Source organism: Macaca nemestrina, chromosome 4 (genome assembly GCF_043159975.1).
Source record: "Macaca nemestrina isolate mMacNem1 chromosome 4, mMacNem.hap1, whole genome shotgun sequence".
Classification (NCBI taxonomy): domain Eukaryota; kingdom Metazoa; phylum Chordata; class Mammalia; order Primates; family Cercopithecidae; genus Macaca; species Macaca nemestrina.
In genome coordinates, this window is record NC_092128.1 from 85,658,562 (window position 1) to 85,681,933 (window position 23,372).

General features: G+C 35.1%; 1 protein-coding gene across 20 annotated transcripts in view; it reads right to left on the bottom strand.

Moving 5' to 3' along the window:
- The window catches only part of LOC105475613 (diacylglycerol kinase beta), an 835,473-nt gene that overhangs the window by 757,345 nt on the left and 54,756 nt on the right, over positions 1–23,372 (bottom strand). For 7 of the 20 annotated variants that reach the window (XM_071094903.1, XM_011731030.3, XM_024790845.2 and 4 more), the window contains exon 1: positions 8,232–8,589. The exons of 5 other annotated variants lie outside the window; for them this stretch is intronic. The gene's annotated coding sequence lies outside the window, so the exon portion shown is untranslated. Of the gene's footprint in view, positions 1–8,231; positions 8,590–8,769; positions 9,294–23,372 lie in introns of those variants that run through there. 8 more of the 20 variants (XM_011731029.3, XM_011731027.3, XM_011731026.3 and 5 more) reach the window with 3 other exon arrangements.

Sequence of the window (23,372 nt, forward strand, 5' to 3'; positions counted from 1 at the left end):
TTTGAATTTTAACTCATGAGGATCAGCGAAACACATATTAAAGAACCAGAGAGGATGGCACCTTCTCTTTGATCCAGATGCTCCATGATGATAAGATACAGGCTCTAATTTCTTTAATATAACTTTGAAACTTCTTAGTGGAGAAAAATTTTTTATCAACATGGCACTGCTATATATTGACAAATACATCAAATCTAACATATTCTTTTTGTGTTTCGTTTTCTACAAAGTCACTAATTCACATTGCCTAGCCATAAAGAATAGCAATATAATTACAGCCACATTCAAGTCATTGTTTTGTTTTGTTTACTTAAAGTGCTCTTTCACTTTTGATATTATCTTTTTGCTAATATAGTTGCCTAAGCACCAAATGTACCACCATGCAGTTATGCAGGTAGCTTGAACAAAAAAAGCATTAATAGCTCTAAAACAAAATTTCCACTTCAAGCTCAAAAACCTTATCACTTTACTTTCAGAACATGTTGTCTAGTAGTTTGGATAGAGTACATTCAAAATCAGAATGTAAAACGACAGTCCTCCCCTAAATGGCTTTTATGCTATGTTATCTTTAATGTGTAACAAAGAAGAAATCTCTATTTGCCAGATAGGAACTTTAAATATATATCATGACAAACAACATTATATAACAATAGAGCACCCCTCCTAGTAATCAGAATTCTCATTAAGAACAACATGATAGCAAAATGACTCATCAGCTTGTTGTGCTCTTTTTCTATTTGGGACAAGTGTGGGGAAGTTACAAGTTGTTTATGTGCAACCCAAAATGACAGGCAAGAGAAGTTACTAAGCAACATTAAATACTTGCATTTTTCTAATCTTTAAAAGCTGTCCAAAGCTGAATAATCCTATAATATACAGGTAACAGGAAAAGCAATGTGGGAGTTATGTTTTTGACAGAATGAAAATGTTTTGTTTAATAATTCTAAAACTGATTCGCTATGAGTTCATCTGTTTTGGTCTTAAAAATTACTTCAGGTGTTTAAGCCTCTTCTACTCACTGTCACCTCTTACACTCACTGTCCACAGGACAGATAAGGTCTACAATGAAAACAAAGCATAATGGGGTTTGCGGGTGGGGCAGGAGTGGTCCTTATGCCTCCTGAAACCAGCTTGTTCTCCTATTAATTATATTATTCCTATTGTGTAAATAGGATCTTTTGCTCATCTCAACAACAGCTCTTTGTTCCTTTCACAGCACTATCACCACAACAAAGTATGCACTTGTTTCCTTGTTTAGGTCTATTCACATCTGTCTTCCACCAAAGTGTAACTCTTTAGTACTGTAAGAACTTTTCCACCCATTCCTCTTCTTTCACCGATCCTGGCAGAATGCTTGACAGAGTAGCCCATCAATGACTGAAGGATGAATAGGATACAGGGCTGTGGTATAAGTAAGTACTTCTGTCTCCTACGGCATAGTTTTCATATCTCTATATGAATCTTAGACTTCCCAGAACTAGCTGAGTATTACTGACAATCTCCATCATACACACTAGGAAAGGCAAGACAAGTGAGAATTCCCCAGCCCTTATTTCTTTTCATTAAGGAACCAACAAACAGATTCCTTGGTTAAGAGCCAAACAAGAAACACTTCCTTATATTTTCTGTCTCAGCAAAATAAGTTACCGAATAAACTACAAACTCATCTTTTCTGCCTGAAGTTTTGTTTTCAGGTCAAGGATCTTGTCATGTTTTTCTATAGCACCTCTGTTTCTTCCTCCTTTCCAGTTCATATAATCCAAAGGGAGTTTGATCTAGAAACTAATAGGTTTCCTCACATCAGAGGTCATGTTTCCCCAACATGCTTAGGTACAAATAGCGGAGTAGTCAATATAGAGCAAAACAGAATATCCTTTTGTATATTAAATGATGATAGCTATAACTATGTTTTAAGAAGATCAGAGAAGAAAGAATGAAAGACCTTTCATCATCATTTTAGGTAAGAGAAAGGGAGTTAAAATTTCTGAGGACTAATTGCATGCCAGCTATTCTTCTGGGTAGTTTATGTGTGTGGGTTAACTTATGTATGTTAATAGTTACCACTTTTTATAGTTTAATAAGAACATTTGGGGCACAATGGTAAGTAATGAAATCTTACAAAGTGTTTATAATAATATTTAATAAATTTTGTAGCCTCAATATTTTATTAATATAAAACTAAGAAATATTTTTAGATTTAGATTTTATTTAGAACACTTTCTTTACTACTGATATTTTTTCTCTGAGACAATATTCCAAGTAAGTTGGAAATAATAGCTAATACTTTTTAGTGTTTATCATGTGTATTCTGTTTAAGCCCCTTACATCCATGATTAAATCATTTAATTCTATGAAATGGATTGCATTTTCATTATCACTGTTTTACAAGGAGAAGTCTAAAGCATAGAATTTAAGTCACTTCCTTAAATTCATCCCAAAAGTAAGGATTTTACATCCAGACAGTTTGAATGCAGAAACTAAGTTTCAAGTCAAACCTAAGAAAATGATGAAACTCAACAAAGCTTCTTTTCATACTGAGAAATTATATATGGAGCTGACTTCTCCATACCCTTATTCACAATTCCATCTCATTATGAACAATCAAAACACAATACACCACTTGGGATTCTAAAAAAAAATGTGTATTATAAAGCACAGCCCAGCTGCCTCACTGGGGGAAACTCATTCCGAGATTACTCTATTGATGGAACTCTAAAGACATTTTAAATAGCTACGCAATTCTCATCCCATCTGCCCTTCCCCTGATTATTCGATAACTGATTCATGTGGATTAGAAAGAAGACTAAAATAGAAAAGTTTGACCTAAGATGGTACTTTAAAAAAAGAAATGTATTTGGAAAGCCCTATGTGTTATACAGTTCACATAGATAAAATATTAGAATAGTAAATGAAATAAATGTATAAAAACATTTAAAAATAGAATTTGAATGATCACATAACCTGATAATTTGTAGGACGGGGTTTCTGGATTGATTTTCCCACCATCAGCCATCACTTTTCTCTAGTGGTAGTGAAGTCTTGAATGTCTGCTTGCGGATATGATTCACAATTTATGAGCTATGACTGAATTAAAATCAGTGTGTTTTTCCTCAAGGGAAATAAGAGTTTAAGAAACAATTAAAAATCACCTTTTAACAACTTCACATTATTGTCCCACAAGAGCAAAACATCTTTGATGAGCCACTTATTCTACTATTTGGGTTTTTTCCCCCTCTGAAGATATGTTAATAACCTGAAACCAGAAAATATGTACCAGTAAAAATTTTGATTTTGTGATCTGGAAATAAATATTTTATCTGTCATATTCCAAAGTATTGCCCCATGTATTCTAAATATATAATACCATAGAAGGTAATAAATGTGTTCTGAGTAATTTTATGCTAATCATGACTTCTACTTATTAAAATACACACTTGCTATCAGACATCATAGTTTTTATTTGAAAGCTAATTCTCTTGTCTTTGGTGGGCAGGGGGCAAAGGCTAAATATTGTAGAAGTGGGACTACCTATTCCTTCAGTGGATAGAGTTAGAGCCTATAATAATACAGTTATTAAAAGAAGTGTTTATTTAGCTCCAATATTATATTAGACACTGTGTTAAGCACTAAACTTTCAAAGATAAATAAGTTTGAACCCCTTCCTCAATGTAGAAAACAGATTATTTCAATTCTCCGTGGCATGTTCAATAATAAAGGCAAGCACAAGTTTCAGTGGAACCACATAGAAAAACTGTTGGGTCCGTGGCAGAAACCAACTAGATACCTCAAAGTGTCATGATACTAGAGTAGGAGATTAAAGGACAAAGACACATTATCAAATGAAACACATTAGCGTGGAGAGAGGGCAGAGGAGTTTGGGTGTCCAAAAGTAAATTACAAAGAGGCAAATGTAAGCAGAGACAAAGAAGGTGCAACATTGTGTGAACTGTGGAGGGTTATATTAAGCCAGTGGTAGTTAATAGTGGATTTAGAGTCTTTTGGTTAGAAGAGTGGTCTCCAGAGCTAGACTGCCTGAGTTCAAACCCTGGCTCTATTCCTACCAGTTTGTAACTGTGACAAGTCACTTAACCCTGTTGTCCTTCAGTTTGCTCTTTTATAAAATGGGAATGAGGATAATAATAAAATTATCCCAAAAGGGTATGATCAAGATTAAATATGCAAGATATTCATAAAGGCAAATGCCATGTAGTAAGCACTCAATGAAAGTTACTATCATTATTTTTAAACTAGAAGAAGAAGAGAGCCAATGGGCAAGACAGCTGATTTTAGCACCACATTCAAAAATCAACCCTGAAAACTAACTCTATTCCCAATCCTAACCTGAAGTGTCACAAATGACAAGAGAATGAATCAGGGCCAACAATGTGAATGTATTTGCAAAGCCCTGTCACCACGTACACATCTGACAATAACTCAGGAGCATCAAGTTAGTTTATGAAGCGTGTCCATTTCTTCTCTGATTTTGGAGGTAACAGCTTTTGTGCTCCTTGCATCTATAGTGATCGGCATATTGCCAATCAAAAATAACTGACTGAGGACATTGTGTTTCAAATTCACAATGCAATACAAATTCCCTGTTAAAAGGCAAATCCTTCATTTCAAATTGTTGACTCAGAAAATCCTTAAAAAAGAATTTCGGCTGTTTAAATTTAGCATGCTGAGAAAGACCAATCTTAAAATATTGTTTGGCTCTACGCCCATAACATTTTCACTTTATTCTTTGTTAGTGTTTGTCTTCTGTGATAAGAAGACAAGTGACAGTAATCATGTTAGTCTCTGTAACACTTCACATTTTACCTAAATGAACCATTTTGTTTTTATCCTCACCAGTTAAAGATGGCCTTTTGCTTCCTGGCACGTTTTCAGAAAGTGATTATGCAAGAACCAGTGATATTTCCAATTACTCTTCTACCTCTTCAGTCAGCATCTGGCCTTTCTCCCCCACTTTTCTTTGAATCATTGTTTTTCCACTTTTAAAATGAGTATGTAAAGGAGATTATCTGATGACAAGCATAATCTAATTTTTGTAATAAGACCTTACAACTATTTAAAGAGATGTTTTGAGTCTGCACTTTATCTGTGACTAAAGATCTCTACCCCACACACAGTCCAAAGAGTTTGTTATTTAGTGTCCCTCAGGACAAAGAATGTGGACATATTTTTGGACCAGCCTTCCACTATATGATTCCCTTATTTTCTTTTTATATCTGTCTGTGTTTAGTTCTTCCAACTTTTCTCCTCCCATATTAACTGCATTATCTTCCTTCCTGGCAATGTCCCCATGTTCATTTTCAGAGTTTGTGTAGCCAAAGAAGAGCCTGAAATTGGAATGGTGAGTGTGCCAAGTTTGGATCTGGGGTCAATGCAGGTGGATTTCAGTTTAGGTGGATCCAAGGTTGGGTATCATCAGAGAAAGAAGACCACTCAAGCACTACCCACCCACGGCATCCACAAAATAATATGCTCAATCCCACCCCGATCCATAACGGAGTACAATTTTAATTTTTTTTTAAGAAGCAAAGCAATTAAGAATTAGAGTTAGTCACACTGAGTGGTTAATTCTAACCCAGCATTTACTAAATATGTTGCTTTCAGAAATTTGTTTATTCCCTCTGAGTCTGAGTTTTTTCTAAAGGGGAGAAAATGCCATCTCCCTCCTGTAGTTGTTATACCATAAATGAGAAGGCATATGTAAAGCTCTTGACCCAGTATGTGCAAATGCCACACTCAAAATAACCGCCCACTACTCATTCATTGTGTGATGAACAAAGCATATGAGGAAATAATCCAGGGCTATCAAGTAGTTAAACCTACTTCATAGTAAATATCCAAGATATTGACTGTGGTATTGGGACATACCATACGTGACTCACTTGGTCAGAATTTGCATTGGTGTTTTACAAGAGAAAGAAAATGCTATTGCTGGGAGAGGGGCAATAGGAATAGGCTTCCTCACAATTTTTCCTAGAGTTTGCTCTGGGCAAGTGCTTCTCAGCTAGAGGTATTACTCTTTAGAGGATACTGCAACAGTATTGTGCATATATAAATACAGCTCTGTTCCTGAAGGCAGCTAGAAGTGGCGTCCAGGAGAGGATCATCTTAAAATGTCATTTCAAGTCTATCCATCACATCACAGTCATTATTAGTAGACAGAATTAGATTTCGTGATCAGCAGCTATCTTCATCTGGCTTGTCTGGCTACAACTCTCCCTTCTTTCAATAGTGTGCAAGAAAAAGCATCAGTCAGAGGATACTAGTTCAGATACTATCCCAGCAAAACTTACCAATGGTTTTAACTTAAATTGTTAAAATGATTTAAATAATTGTTTTATTATACAAATGATTTTGATAATCTTCTTCTCAGTCAAAACAGGAGCTTTGCTTACCAGTAGGACAAGAAAGCATGAAGCAAAGGCATTGCCACCACTCAACTCCAACTACATAAGTTTCTATATTTTAAAAAATTTTGTCAAATTTTCATCAGTGATCTTAACCTAATTTTCCTTCTCTTTAGCTACATACAGGTTTCAGTTAATAATAGTTGACTCTAGAGTATTAGGGAACTGCTTGCAAATTTCTTCCAACCATATTCTTCTATTCTTCATATAGACTTTTTCGTTCTCTTTCTCATTGGTGCCAAAAAAATTTAATCACCCTCATGTATGCACTATTGTAGCAAATATATTTCCTGAATTATATTTTACTCAGTGATTCACAAAGTCACATGTAGACTTTATGCACAGGGCTACTATGTATGTGTGTGGAATGGATCACGTATAACAAATTGGGTATTCCAACAATGACAAAAAATATTAAGTAAGCCTTTATACCTAGAGATCCTCATGATGAGTAGAAAATTAGCCAACACAATTCCAATGACATTCTTGACATGTTTTATTTTTGTTAAAAGCATGAAATTTGGGGGATTAGAGAAAGAGTAGCACAATTTAAAACTGAAATCATAGGATAAGAGTAGTCCTTAGTTACCTATTTTTCTAAGGACAGATGATTTTAGAATTACTTTGCTTTTCACAATTGTTATTTCATAAAATTTGAAGCCTTCTTATCCTGTGGAATTTATGCTAGCCTATGGACGTATCCAGATTAAAATCCTACATTCTCTTTTAGGTAATTTCTGTTTTGTCAATAATTTTTATTGGAGAAAAATGTACTCATACAGTGTTTTCTCCAATGATCGTCTAAGTCTAACTTTTTTGTGTAATATCTCCTTTCTGCTTGAGGGATTCCCCACCACTCACAACCACTATAAAAATCTGGTGAATGCGTCAGGACCTAGTTAGGTACCCCAACATTTTTAGATTAATTATTTCTGATCTCTTTTCTAGAAAAGACCTTCAGTATTCTGCTTGCATTCATGTTTATTCGGTCATTTGCTTTACAATGGACTGGTCTTTGCTGACCTGTTTTTAAAAGAGTTGGTTATCTGCAATTTGAGCAACCAGTTGAAGTTGTTTTTTAAAAGTTTTAAGCCTTCATTTTCTGCCAGTGAACACAATGCTGCTTGGTTTCTAAGTATAGAGCCATCTATGTAAAAATCTCCACTTTGAAATCACAAGAAAGAAACTGTTCAGCAAGTGGAGGAGATTATTACAGCAGGAAGAAATTGAGGGAACCCTCCATGTGACACTCACTAAATAGTATTTGAATGTTTATCATATCATCAGTGTGGCCTAGACTGTTGCCTAGCAGTTATCTAGAGACCTACTTCACATTTTATTTTAAGGTAAATCAAAGACTTTTGTTTGCTTGCTTGCTTGTTTAGTTCACAGATTAGGAATAAATCTGTACTGGAACTTGTAACAATTAACTAGGGCATTTGAAAGTCTAAGCCAACCTCTTTATGAATTACCTTTTGAAAAGACAAGCTGCTATCTCATTGGTAACTTTGAGGAGACCACTCTTGGAATTAAATTTAGAAAACATTTACCAGTTGTGTTGCCTAAAATCACAATGGACAGGGCACTTTCTGCATAGCTAATACACAAGCGGCATTCGCCTGCAAATCACAGAGCACCCCTACTATAGCATAACTAGGACAGGAGTCAGGGAGACGAACCGATTTAACATTTCACGGAGAATTCAAAGCTATGCTTCTCTAACTTTCCTCCCCATTTCTTCTCAGCTTCCCTTCCCCCGCACCACATACCCAGAAGCCACTCAATTTGCCAACCATGTCCAGTTTAACTTACTGCAGTGTGATGCAGGCGAAAGCTGGGCGCATCTCTGAAGCGAGAGCCACTGCTTTTCCGGAGAGGAACTGGGACTAGCCAGCTCTCAGGATCCTTTCCAATTCACACGCTTCCCGCACAGTAAGAAGGCTCCCACACAGCTCGGCTTCCCCAGAGGAGTGGAGCTTCAAGAACTCTGCTCACAGCATCCTCCTCTCCACTGCCACCCCCTTGCAGAACACCCGGCCCATTGGAACTAGTGTCTGAAAGATGGAAATCTACTTCCAGGCAGCAACACAGGCTGCCTGCAGTTCACCCTTCTCTGATCATTTGCAACTCAAAAACAGCGGAGGCTGAAAGACGTAGGTTTCCGGAGCCTGAAAGTCATCTTTGGCGTCCCCCTTCCCCACCTCTCACTCCTCCCACTTCATCCCCGCTCCTCTATCGCGGCCACCCCCCAGTCCTCCAGTCTCCCACTCAAGCTAGCTATCACAAATGATTATTTTATCATCCAAATCAGTAAGCAGCTGAAGGAAACAATTTGTCAGAGATGAAATACCTGTTGTCCATGACTAACGCTCTTCTTTAGTCTCTCTTAGTCCTTGATTTATGTCAAGACGCGTTGATATCGGAAGTCTGTGCAGTGTGTGTGTGTGTGTGTGTGTGTGTGTGTGTGTGTGTGTTGAGGAGGAGGCGATTTGCGCGGCTGCGAGAACCAGCCCTGCCTATCTCTGGCTGCCGCTTCTCCAGCTGCTGTTGCTACTCTTGCTGATGGAGCTCAGGGGAAAACGAGACAGGGAGACAAGGCTATACAGCTGTTTAACTGCTGGTCCAGTTATAGCAGGGGAGGAGACGGTGCAGGTGAGTGGCTGTTGAGACAGTGAGCTGGATTCACTGCAATTACTACCACTCAGTATACATCTCAGGCAGGAAATATGATACCTGTCTCCCCTCTCCTTTCTACAACTATAGTCCTTGATGGGTCATTGTTCAACAACCATCTGCCTAACCCACTTCTACCAATTGTAGCAGCTGCAGACGTTCTTGCTGCATTCTGGCTTGGTAACCTCGGAGCAGGTGACTGGAGGGTGGATGAAGTAGAAAGGCAGTTAAATATTGAGGGAAACTCTATGTATGTGTAACCAATCAGGGCACAGATAAAATTAACAATTTTGAGCCATGTGTGTAAAATAGTGTATTAGGGTAAGAAAAACGTAAGTCAGTCAATAATCAAGATTTTTGTGGACTGTGTACAAACCAGACAGTTATTAAGCAATATGCTTGCCAACTTACACACAGGGTATCTTGACAGAGAAGTCCCTTGGTTGCTCTTAACTTACCTATATGATATTCTCAGTTATTTCAATGCATTAACATCTCTTCTTCAGCTACAGACTCTGGTAAAACCAACTTGTTTCTGTTTTCTATTAACTTTCATTTGCTCTCCTTATTGGCTGCTCTCATTAATCTCCAACATATTCTCATAAAAAAATACGACATTCAGCAGAACTAAGAAATGGAAGACGTTCTCAAATCCCCCAAAGAATAGAATACTTCTTAATTACTAGTAACATTTGCTGTAGTAATAATCTGTCTTCACTTTCTTATTCTGTAGATTGAGTAATCACGAACAACCCCTTCTAAATACATACACACACACTCCGCTTAATTGAATAGTACTTTTAATCCACTTTCAGCCTCCAGTTGTCTGAGCTAAAAATAAACTTAATTCCTTTTGGTTTCATTTGTAATGCACACCTTTAATTATTTCTGCCTCTGAGTACTTTTCATATTGGCCATATTTTTTCCCAGTTGTTAGGGCTTGTGTAATCAGGGTTAAATTAAACATAGGGGAACACAGAAAAAAAGAAAGTATAAGAAAAGATCCAGAAGGAAGAAAAGAACCCAAAAGGATTAAATAATATATCTTTTCCTGATGTGTTTATATTAGAAAATTACTGCCATTAGCTAAACAAAGACCAGTAAATGAGCAAAGCATTTATTAATTATCCAATAAATATCAATTTGCCAAAGCCAGTCTAACTTCAATTTTAACAGATTTTATCAGAGCCTATTTTTTTAAAAAAAATCATATAATACCTTAAATGCAAAGAGTATCCAGAATTTTTTAACGTCAAAATTCTAATTAAACATGATGCCAAATAGCTGTTATTTTTTCTCTTCATTTGTTGTCTGTCCATTAAATAATTATTATATCACACAATTAATATTATTAAGTCTAAAGAGTACCTGTTTTATACCTGTGTACACTGCAGTGTAAGGAAGTAGGCAAAAGAAGTCTCTAGCACATAGAAATACATTTTGATACAAAAGGCCAACTTTATCCACAAATGGTACAAATTTAAACTTACCCTGCTCCACACATTCATTCCTTACTAGAACTAGCAGGATCTTACCATTTATAGATTAGCAGGGTTTTCTTTTTGATTTTTTGGTTATTGTTTTTTGTTTTTACCTTTACTCCTATTTTGAAATTAAATAATATTTAGGAAGAGCACTAACACTTTAAACATTATTGAGAGACATAATTTATTAGCTATCTTCATTCTAAATAAGGAGTCTAAACATCTGGTCTGGGTAGAGATGGAAGAGCCACAACATGTTAAAATAATTGGTAATGAGTATTTAGCATCTATCTTGTTAGTTTTGTTTTTTCTTTTTTTCACAGCTTATAGCATTACTAAGATTCACCTTAAAAACAACAACAACAACAACAACAACAACAACAAAAAAACACTCTCTTAAAACTATAAGATTTGGTAACAGAGGAAGAAAATTTTCAGTTAAGGATTGATGACTGAATTTTATTCCTGACTTATAACTCAAGATTTTCCATTTTGTGGGAAAACTTACAAATCACTCCCTTACAACACTGTGCCCATTTCTCCAAGATACCTCTCTGCTCCCATCACTATATTATCAGAAACTTCATGGGAATCTGTTCATCATTCATCAATCTAAAAAATAAGTAAGAGAAAAATGAACTTGCTCTATGAACACTCATTTGTCAACATAATCATCAGTTTGTGAAAATACATAGAAAGGAATCATATTAATTTTCATCTACATCTCCTTCATCATCAAAACAAGTATTCCCAAATTAAATTCTGTACTTTAATGACACTCATTTACTGAAGAGAACCCAAAAGTTTGCAAACTGTACAACAGTAGAAGCAAGCTATGTTTGCTTAGTTCATCCATGTGTCTCTAGCATCTATTAAACTGCTTAGAAAGTGGTATGTGCACAGTAAAGTAACTTTGGAATAAGTGAGTGAATGAATTAATCTATGAGTGCAGGGCATTGGGAAGATAAGTGAGCTGGAAATAAGGGTGTTCGAATTCTTTTCGTCTTTTTTTCTGCTGCTAAATAACTGGCACTTTAAGGATGTGATGCACTTCTCAGGGTTTCCAAGTGTCCTTTCATGTCTATCACTCACAGGCTCCACAAAACTGCACAATAATGCCTGTCCTTAAGATTCCTCCAAAATGAATTTTCTACTATACAGATTCAATCAATAAAGTTATCTAGAATCTAATTTCCTGACCATTTTCAAGGTCCTATTTAATCCCTAAGAAATGCACAGCTCTCTACTCCCCTTTGACTTCTATATCCCTACCTAGTCTTGTGATTACTGGACTAGAGCCTTAAAAAAACAGATTGTTACACATTTATGTGTGCTTGCTCCTAAAATGTTAGTCATATATCAAGGATTACAAGCAAGACAACTTTCATTTACCTTGCATCACTCTTAATAAAGTAATTCTTAAACAAACAAAATAAATGATGAGAGATAGGGCTTAAATTGTAAAGTATCAGAAGTTATTGAAATTAGATAGAAATCTATCATTTTTGTTTTTGTTTTGTTTTTTTGAGATGGAGTCTCGCACTGTCACCCAGGCTGGAGTGCAATGGCATGATCTCAGCTCACCGCAACCTCCGCCTCCCGGGTTCTAGCGATTCTCATGCCTCAGCCTCCCAAATAACTGGGATTACAAGCGCATGCCACCATGCCCAGCTAATTTTTGTATTTTAGTGCAGACAGGGTTTCACCTTGTTGGCCAGGCTGGTCTCGAACTCCTGACCTTGTGATCCACCAACCTCGGTGTCCCAAAGTGCTGGGATTACAGGTATGAGCCACTGTACTCGGCCTCCAGAAATCCATCTTTAATCACAGCACTTTATGTAAACTGGTGCTTAAAAATTACTTTGTCATGTTAATTTTATTTAACAAACATTTATTAAACATCTATTATCTGCAAAGCATTGGGAAAAGAAACATAGTTCAATAGGATATAGCTTTGTCTTTTAAAGAATATACAATCCCATAAATAAAGGTATTCTCACTTTAATTTTTTATATGAGTATTTTATCTTTCAAAAAAATTAAATTGCTCAATAATTTAAATCCTCACCAACTTTGGCTTTAATGATGAGAGGAGAGCTACTTCCTAAATTTAGCAAAGTGTCATATGGGAACTTTTCCACTGGTTTTAAATCAATGAATCAGTGGGACATAAACTGGAAGGCTAGGAGAGATTCAGAAAAGACATGATATTGTGCTCCCCTTGAAAAGAATAATGATCACAAAATATGGGATTTGATAGGCCTTCGGATCTCTTTGGGTCCAATTCTCCTCTTTTACAGGAGAGGAAACTAACAAAGTAGATCACCGTCACTTATTTCTGGGCAGGCCATTTACAGGTCTTTCCACTGGACTTCCTGGCATTGTCACAAAACAGACCTGCTTCAATTCCAAGCTAGGTCAACTACTGGCTCTATGACCTTGGGAGAATAATTTTTTCTACACCTTAGTTTCCTCACCTATAAAATGAGGATGCCTATAGGACCTATCCCACAGAGTGGTTGAGAGAATCAAATAACGTGTCATGTGTGAAGCACATAGCACAGTGCCTGGTAGCGTTCTGCGTGTGCACTTACATGTATACGTTCATGAACACACACATGTGCACAGGTGTAATGGTTTTCATAACTGTGTACCCTATCTTCATTGAAACCATAATTTCTGAAGTTAATATTTAAGTATATGACTTTCAAATTTTTCTTATTTCTTTATACCTAAAATGTAATTGAATGGTGATGGCAGAATCTGAATGATTCTTAGGGGCAACAAGCTTATTGTTGACCTAGTAGGCAATTTTTTAAATCAGAAAGCGAATTCTTCCTCTGCTTCAGTGAAGGTACCTGGTATTATAAAGTGGTCTGAGCAATGATACATAATATGAATTAGTGAAGAAGATATTCAGTCAAACTTTCTGAGGCACCCACAATGTGTGAAGTCCTAAGCTGGATGCATAATTAAGGAATCACAGAAAATGCAGCAAAACACGATTTAAAGTACAGCATAGAAATTCTATGACAGAGAAATTGTAGTTGTCCAACTGAAATTTTATGTGGAAAATTAGCAGGCTGTAATATAGCCCCGCCATTTATTTGGCTGTCACAGTGATGGATGTGGAGTAAACTATGATTGATTTAGCAATGGTCATCTACACAGTGTTCCTGAAAATGTCCATGTTTTATATTGCATGACCTCACTTTATTATTTAGACCAATGGTTTAAAAAAAGAGAAGGCATACATATTGTTGTGATTTTTTATTTTATTTTATTTTTTGAGAAACTACATACGCCTATTTAACTAGTTCTTCTATACCCACTCTAACCCTTGAACAATATCCCATCATTCTTCCTAATACTCTGGAGGTAATTTATGTGTCTCTACAGTAGACTTACAGGCCAAATTATATTCATATTTACACAGAGCCCTGCACACAGAAGGCACTCAAAAGACTTTCAGTTGCATTGATATGGACTTGAATCAAATAATCATTTTAAATGTCAGTTTTGAAAGAAAACAGATAACCTTCATCTAATAGCTAAATCTTTAAAACACCATGCTATAAATTGCAAGCAAATAAATACATTAGCTTTAAGCCATCTGAATGATTAAATCTGTTTACAATTATATTGTTTACAATTTAGAGAAGAATGCCTTAAGATAAAAGCAGAATTTTTTGGCAGAGTTGGGGAGGGTTTGAATAGCTTTCTATATCTTATATGTGATTTAACCTTAAAGTTATTTTTTATTAAATGAAATATTACATTTCTGTAACTTCTATATAGACAGATAACTTTAAAGGAAGAGTGGAAAATTTTGTAACAGTAATGATAGCCTCACACAGTATGCATCAAAATGCATATACATATAGACTGGTTTTGGGGTGACTTTAACAAAGCACTTTGTTGAAAAAACAGATGCTATATAATTGTGGAAACTTAATAACAAAATTCATTATCATTATCTTCACTGTTGTAAATCAGCCATCTGTGTGGTATTTGTCCTTGAAGTTAGTTTGAAAAAGTGAGGATGCATTTCTTCAATTAACCTTCTCAGTCTATGACTGGCTGGAAGATAAATACGGATATTAAAATAATAAAATGTATTTGTAAAATAGAAAGGCTCATTCTAAGCCTCAGTTAAATGTCCTTAAAATTGAACTCTTATGTTTTTAGTGATGACTTTCTATTGTACATTCCCTGCATCCAACTTGAAGAATTGAAGAAGAAAAACTTAATCGTGTATGTACTGTGCAGCTCACACAGCTATGTCTATTAAAGCCAATTGGTTTCATCCTACAGTGAATAATGTCTTTATATTTTAACCATGTTTTAAAATGTCAGATTCTCAAAAAAAACTCAGCATAAAGAAAGACATGCTGAAAGAGGGGGTGTTTTGTGCAATGTTGCCTTTTACTAATCATTCTTATATGCTTTTAATAGCCTCTTTACTCTTATGAATATCAATATTATGCAAGCACTATTGAGATTTAGCTTCATAGGTCTTTTTAGGGTGTTGTCAAGAAGCACTTTAATAATTCATAGAAATGTAAATAAAATTGTTTTTCATTTAACATGTTTAAAATCGTTATACCTAGCCCAATGTTTAAAATTGAGGTTTCTTGGCTAGTATAAAAATTTAAATCTGCAAATGGCCTTTATCACATGTCAGATTGCAAAATCAGAATACACTGCATAATTAAAACAAGGATTAAATATATATTTAAAAATCAGTCACTTTATTCCTCAATTGGGATGACCTGAATTCAGAAACCATATTTGTCCTGGGCGATTTATCTAATAATGGCTTTGGAGGTTGAATAGTTTTTTTAATAAAACATTAGCACATAATATGTATTTTTACATCAATAGAAACTGACATCAAAATTAGGAGGGGAAAATTATGTTCCATTGGGATAATCTTGGGACATTATGTCTTAATGATGCTTTAAATAATCAAAACCATGTATTAGCTGGGCACGGTGGCTCACACTTGTAATCCCAGCACTTTGGGAGGCCGAGGCAGGTGGATCCCTTGAGGTCAGGAGTTCAAGACCAGCCTGGCCAATATGGTGAAACCTTGTCTCCACTAAAAATACAAAAACTTAGTTGGGCGTGGTGGTTCATGCCTGTAGTCCCAACTACTTGGGACTAGTGACTAGTGTAGTCCCTAGCTACTCGGGAGGCTACAGCTGGAGAATCGCTTGAACCCGGGAGGTGGAGGTTGCAGTGAGCCGAGATTGCATCATTTTACTTCAGCCTGGGTGACACAGTGAGAAAGAAAAGAAAAGAAAAGAGAAAAGAAACAAAACGAAAAGAAAAGAAAGGAAAGGAAAGCAAAGCAAAGGAAAGGAAAGGAAAGGAAAGGAAAGGAAAGGAAAGGAAAGGAAAGGAAAGGAAAAGGGGAAGGAAGGAAAGGAAAGGAAGGAAGGGAAGAAAGAAGGAAGGAAGGAAGGAAGGAAGGAAGGAAGGAAGGAAGGAAGGAAGGAAGGAAGGAAGGAAGGAAAAGGAAAGAAAGAAAAGAAAGAAAGAAAAGAAAGAAAGAACCCTATATACTAGGAGACTAGAAGACATACACCTTTATGGAAACTTTTTGTTTTCCTTTTTGTCCACCAAAATTGTTCATTTTAGTGAGAAAAAATACTTTTATGTTAGGATTTAGTCTACGATACCTAATCAAGAAGTAACATCTTATTTAACTATTATAACTATCTTATGAAGCAGATACTCTTATTACTTTCAATTTTCAGATGAACGAACAGAAGTACAAAGAACTTAACTAATTTATCCAAAGATATACAGTCTGTGGGAATGACAAAAGCACTGAATCTCTCTAATCTGGCTCCAAAGTTCCTATTCTTAACACCTCTGCTATATCGCCTCTCCACTTTAAAGAGACAAATAAATTTAATATTTGAAATTTGAATGGTGAGGGCAATACAACAGGTAGTCGATTAATCTATGTTTAATCAGTATAGAATATCACTAATGCTTGAAATTTTGATATTTTGTATTAGCTTTAAATCACCTGGGGGGGTGATAATCTAATAACCTAACTAAACGCCAAATTCAAGCTTTCTTTCATTTTTTCATGTTGTAATCCATCTCAAGCATATGCATATTTAATGCAATGTATAGTATGTATCATATACTTTATGCCAAAGTAAGAAATAACTGTATACAGTCATTAATACATTAATCTTTATATATATATTGACCTTACAATGTATACATGTAGTAAAACAAGTTATGTTGTTATAGTTATCAATTTTTTATAGTGATTTCCAATTACAGTATGAACTCATTGACAGAATGGCCACATTTTATTTGCTTATCTTTAATTCTTTGAAAAAAGTAATAGAATTAGAAGCACTACCAAAATTATCACTGTATCAATAAGCATAGTTGTGTAAGGATCTGTCCAAATGCTGAAAATATTTTAAATAGTTGATCTTAAGTTATTTCATAGTTTGGTGTTGGAGTATAACTATTTATATTTTCTCATTTTTTTTCATTGGGCTTAGGATAATTAATTATACAGTATATTTATTATTTTAAACATTTTTCAATATCATTAACATATAAGCTCTTTAAGTATCAAGATTCTCAGAGTTTTTTCTCCCACTATAGCTCCAACACTAGTTCAATGCCTGGTGCTTTGTCACTGAAGTTTAATGATTTATTAACTACCCAAGTATAAATTGAATTAACAAATTCAGGAACTGTTGATAGATCTCTTCTTTTTCTGTGTTTCCCTTTAAAAAACAGACTGGCTTTTTCAAATCTATATCACCTGAAAAAGTGTATGTGTCCACCTGTGGTTTTCACAAGTGCCTTAGCCATAGGGAAAGCATCTGGGTACTATGATCCAGGACAGCAAAACTGCAACAACACTGTTTCATTTGATCTCAGATGGGAGACCAAAGATGTGCAAATAAAAATGAAGGCAATTAGTAAAATTAATGGACCATTCTCTGTTATAGAGTTTCTAACTTCGTTTACATAATAACATGTTAGAATATTATCTGTCAATAAAACAGTATGCAGATGCAAGAGAAAAGGAGTCTGGCTAATATCTAAAATGTTTGGACTATGTTCAAAACACATCTGAGTTCTGGTTGTTTTGTACTTGTTTTAGTTTGTTTGCTTCTACTCAGTGTCCAGTGCCCTTCTTCTGGTAACAAATTTTGATTTTTCTTTGAATGAAATTTTATTGGAATATAAATAAAGGCAACTTTGTTTCCAAGGCCAAGTGGACATATATGAGATGAAATGGATTCTCTGTCTGGAAATTTAAGCTTTCCAAAGCATTCAAAGCTGTTGGAGGTGATAAATTCAAGAAACATCCTCATATGTTTCATATCTAGATCTCCAAATAGGCCTATTTCCTGATGTTTCTAAGTCCAGTCCTACGGTGGTTTCTTTTAGTCAGTCAACTACTTCATATTTGTTGAATATTATAATTTTGCATCAAGTAAGCAGAATTTATTTAACTTTCCTGCAATAAGAACATTAGCAGTTAGATCAAGCAACAATGAAACATTTAGAGTGTGCCTCAGAGGAATGAGTTCACTGGGGGACTGGTTGGGGCAATTCATCCGATGGTAATAGGTAGAATGTGCTGGAACAAAATGAGACAAGTACTTGGAGGATCACGCAGGAGGCTGTTAATAGCTTACATGAGAAGCCAGAACGGTTTTAAAGGAGTTAAAATAAAAAGTATTTAGTGTTATGTAGATTCAGCCACAAAATTCATCAATATTTCTTTCCTTAGCTTCAACAAAGTAGGACTAAGTGGATGCCAATGTCAAGGCTAAATATTGTAGTGGAAATCTGTCATCATAGGTTTTATCACTTATGTCATTTTATGATGTCAATTGTGGCTCCAGGCTCCATTTCTCTTGTAGGGTGCAGAGTTTCCCACACATATGAGTGTCCCATACATCTACCTCTTACCTACAGACAGACCATCTTTCATATTGCCTTGTACAGAAAATACTTCTCTGTTCCTTTAAGTTGTCCCTCATTATCTTAAATGAATGTTCCTTATTTCACTTCTCAAAGATAATTATTCTCCCCCATGTCTTTCAGATTTTGTGGTTCTCTTCAAGTGCCCCACTTTGTTCAACCTTTCTCATAGAAGATGTCATTTCCTTCCATTTCATCAAGACATGTGGTACTGGTTGGCACTCTTCTTAGCTTTACCAGCCTCATTCATAATGTTCCAGCATTGTAGATCAGTGAGTCTTCATACTACTGTCCTGTCATTCACCTTCATACCCTTATTCAAGATGTCTTCTCTGCCCTGAAACATTGGTGATGCTGTGACCTTTCCTTGCTTTGTTTGGCACACAGTAACTCCTTATGTCACATTCAGCTCTGTTCTCTTCTCCTCTGGAAAATATATGATTTTTCCCCTCCTGTTGACTCCCTTTGCACATGCATACTGAGCAGTTATTCTGTTTTCACCATTATGGCACTTTTTACATTTTCTAGAAAATTTCTGTGAATGCTCCTGTTGCTCCCACTAAAACATGTAATTTCTTGAGGTTATGTATCCTAATCATCATAATATTTATTATCTTTGAGTAAGAAAATTGTGTCCTACGTGCTAGATATTGTGCTAATCACTGTAAATACAAACACAAATGCCACATATTTCTCTGACGTTAAGGACCTTTAGGTGAAATCCAAGAAACAATTCTAATATTTCAGAGGAGAGTATAACAATAGGAAAAGTAGGTATGGAAGAGCGAAGAAGCAGGCAAACTAAATCAAAATGGTAAGAAAATGACATGGAAGGTTTTCCTAGGGTAGCTGACATTTGGGGAGAATTTTCAAGGATGACTTTGTAGATAAAAAATAATGGTAAAATCTTTTGACTTGTACTTTCCACTCACTCCAACATATAAAGGGCATGGAAGTCATCACTCTCATGCACACATCAAGAAAAAGCTAAACAAGCTAATCAATAATTTTTCTTAAATTAATCAACAAATGGAATTCACAGAGTAAACTACTACCCACAAAATCAAAGCGGCAAGCAAACATAGAGAATCACAGCTGAGATCAGCTTACCTAGAAGAAAACATTTGAGCAAGTAACTGGTATTAATAATTAAATGTAGCCCTACTAGGTTCTCATGGTGAAAATTGGAGAAAAATTACTTTCCCTCATACTTTAGGGAGAGGAAGGGAAAAAGTAATTGTTTTAAAATATCACAGGGGAAATTAATGATTTTGAAATAAGTCCATAGTATTTATAATGAAGAATTGCTCTCAAGAGAAATACTTTCCCAGAGCCTTCTCCGACCTGGAAAAATATCAATTAAAAAGTTCAGCTCCATCATCCCTTCTTGTTTCATATAAGGGGAAGGAAAAGAAAGGCTGATATATGCATCTCAGGTCTCTGCCAAAGGAATCAGACCCACTAAGAAAACTGAGATTTAATCATGAGATTATAGAAAACTACACTCCCAAATACTTAGAACTTCATCAACAGGGCTTACCACTGAAAGAGCTACAAGATACAGACTCTAATTAAGAAGAAGTTCTTTGGGAAACCCAATAACAAAAGGAAAGAAAAAGAAACTAGAAGAAACTAAGTCCTTTAGCACGTACAATATAGCAAATATCAAGCACAACCCTCAATCCTAGCCACATTAACATAAATGATCACATCAAAGGCTAAGTTACCTCAGTTACCAAATACAGCATGTCCAGCTTTCAACAAAAAATTGTAAAGCATACTGGAAGAAAGAAAAAGACAAAGTCGGAAGAGACAAAGTAAGCATCAGAACTAGACTCAGATATGACATAGATTTTTAAAATTACTAAGTAGGGAATTTTAAAAAAGCTAGGATTAATATGTTAAAGGATCTAACAGAGAAAGTAGACAACATTCAAGAACAGACAATTAATGTAAACAGAGAGAAGACTGCTCTAACAAAGAATCAAAAGGAAATGCTAGAAATTAAAAAACAAAACAATACCAACACTGTAACAGAAATGGAGAAGATTTAAGATGACCTCATCAGTATACTGGACAGAACTGAGAAGAGAATCAATGAGCTTGAAGATAGGAGGAAAAGAAGTTTTTCTGAAATAAAATACAAAGAGGAAAATAATTTAAAAAGTATAACAGACTAACCAAGAATTATGGGACAATTACAAACATAAGCATCATCTGAAAGAGAAGAAATAAGAAAGAACAAGAGGCCAGGCATGGTGGCTCACACCTGTGATTCCAGAATTTGTGGAGACCACGTTGGGAGAATTGTTAGAGCTAAGGAGTTTGAGAGCAGCCTGGCACATACAGCAAATAGAATTAGCCAGGCTTGGTGACACATGCCTCTAGTCTCACCCAGCTACTTGGGAGGCTGGGATGGGAGAATCAATTGAGCCCAGGAGTTCGAGGCTCCAGTGAGCTATTATCAAGCCTCTGCACTCCAGCCTTAGTCACCGAATGTGACCTTATTGCCATAAAAAAAGGAAGAAAGAACAAGAAAAATTTGTTGATGTTATAACAGCTCTCTTCCAAAATTAATGGCAGACGCTAAACCACAGATCCAAGAAGCTCAGAGAACACTAAGCAGGACATATTCCCAGGCATATTATATTCAAACTGCAGAAAAACAAAGACAAAGAGAAAATCTTGACAAATGTCAGAGAAAATAAATGCTTTGCCTATAGAAGAATAAGAATAAGAATTACATTGGACCTCTGATCAGAAACAACGCAAACAAGAAGAAAGTTGAGTCAAGTATTTAAAGTGTGGAAAGAAAAAACCCCACCAACCTAGGATTCTATATCCAGTTAAATTATCCTTCAACGGGGAATAATAAATGAAGACTGTCTCAGAAGAAACAAACAACAAACAAAAGAGAAACAGGGAATCTGTCACCTGTAACACTGTCTTGCAGGACATGTTAAAACAAGTTCCTCAGAGAGAATAAAAATATACAGTTCAGAAATTTGAATTTATCAAAGAAAGAGTATCAGAGAAGGCATGAATAAAGGTAAAATAAAATGTTTTGCTTTTCTTATTCTTAATCTAATAGATAACTATTCATAAGAATAATGTATGGAGTGATTATAGTTTATCGATAATTAAGATGGATGACAACAATGTTATACAGAATAAAAGTGAAAAATAGGCTCTATGCTATTATTTGGTACATTCATGTACCATCTTTGAAACAGTATACTGTACTTCAAAGTGGACGCTGATTAGTTGCCAATATATATTGCAAACTCTGAGATAACCCCTAACATTTTCGAAGAAGTATAAGTAATAGAAGAAAATAATATAATCATATGAAATAGTCAATTAAAAGAAGTGAAAGCTGTGAAAGGGGGAAAGTTTTTTTTTAAATAACAAGCGCAGTGTGTAAGAAGCAGTTACAATCAAGCTACATGCCAATCCCATTATATAAATAGTCATTTTTAATATGATTGGTCTAAATACATACAATAAAAACTTGACAGAAGATATGTAAAACAGATTCAACCAATATATTAAAGGGATGGAGAAAGATAAACCATGCTAATAATAATCAAAGTAAAGTGGATTAACTGTATTAATTTCAGACAAAGTCTATTTTAGAGCAAGAAAAATTATAAGGGATAAAAAGAGGCATTATGTAAGGATAAAGTGGACAATTCCCTGAGAAGGCATAACCGTTCTTTTGTGTGTGCACCTAAAAACAGAGCATCAAAGAACATAAGGCAAAAAAATGATAGCAATAGAAAGAGAAATAGAAAATTCATTATTATAGTTGGAGAGTTCAACACCTCTATAACTGCTATTGACAGCTCCAACAGGCAGAAAATCTGTAAGGATACCATTGAACTGAATATCATCATCAATCAACTGTATCTGATTGACATTTACAAAAGATTTTGTCCAACAACAACAGAATACACATTATTTTCATGTTCCCATGGGGCATTCACTAAGATAGACCACATTCTGGGCCATAAAACACACCTTAACAAATTTAAGAGGTTATAAGTCAACCAACGTATGCTCTCAAATGGAACTACACAGAAATCAATAACAGAAAGATAGCTAGAAAATAATAAAATATTTAGAAATTAAACAGCGTTTTAAAATAACATGAGTCAAATAAAATGTCTCAGAAGAAATTTTAAAATATTTTAAACTAAATGAGTAGGAAAACAATACTTATGTCAAGATATGTGGAACACAACAAAAGCAGGCTAAGAGGGTAAGTTTGTAGCACTGATTCATACATTATAAAAGAAGAGAGATCTAAAATCAACAATTGATGCTTCCATCTTAGGACTAGAGAAAGTAAAGCTATATAAATGTAAAACAATCAGAAGAAACAAATAATAAAAGAGCAGAGATAAAAATGGAAAACATGAAATCAATAGAAAAAAAAATCAATGAAAGCAAAAGTTGGATCTTAGAGCAATAAAATTAGTGAACTTCTAGCCAGGCCACTAACAAGAGAGAGAAAGAGAAGATGCAAATCACTAGCATCTGTAGTGAAATAGAGATCATCACTACTGATCCCATTTACAATAAAAAGATAATAAAGAAATGCTGTATACAACTCTATTCTCGCAAATGTTAATAATTTAGTTAAAACGGACCGATTCCTTGAAAGACATGATCTATCAAAACTCACGTAAGTAGGAACAGATAATCCAAATAGGCTTATATTTACTGAAGAAATTAAATGGACAATGAATAACCTTTTAAAGCAGAAACACCATTCCCAGACAGTTTCATTACTGAATTGTAACATTTATGAAAGA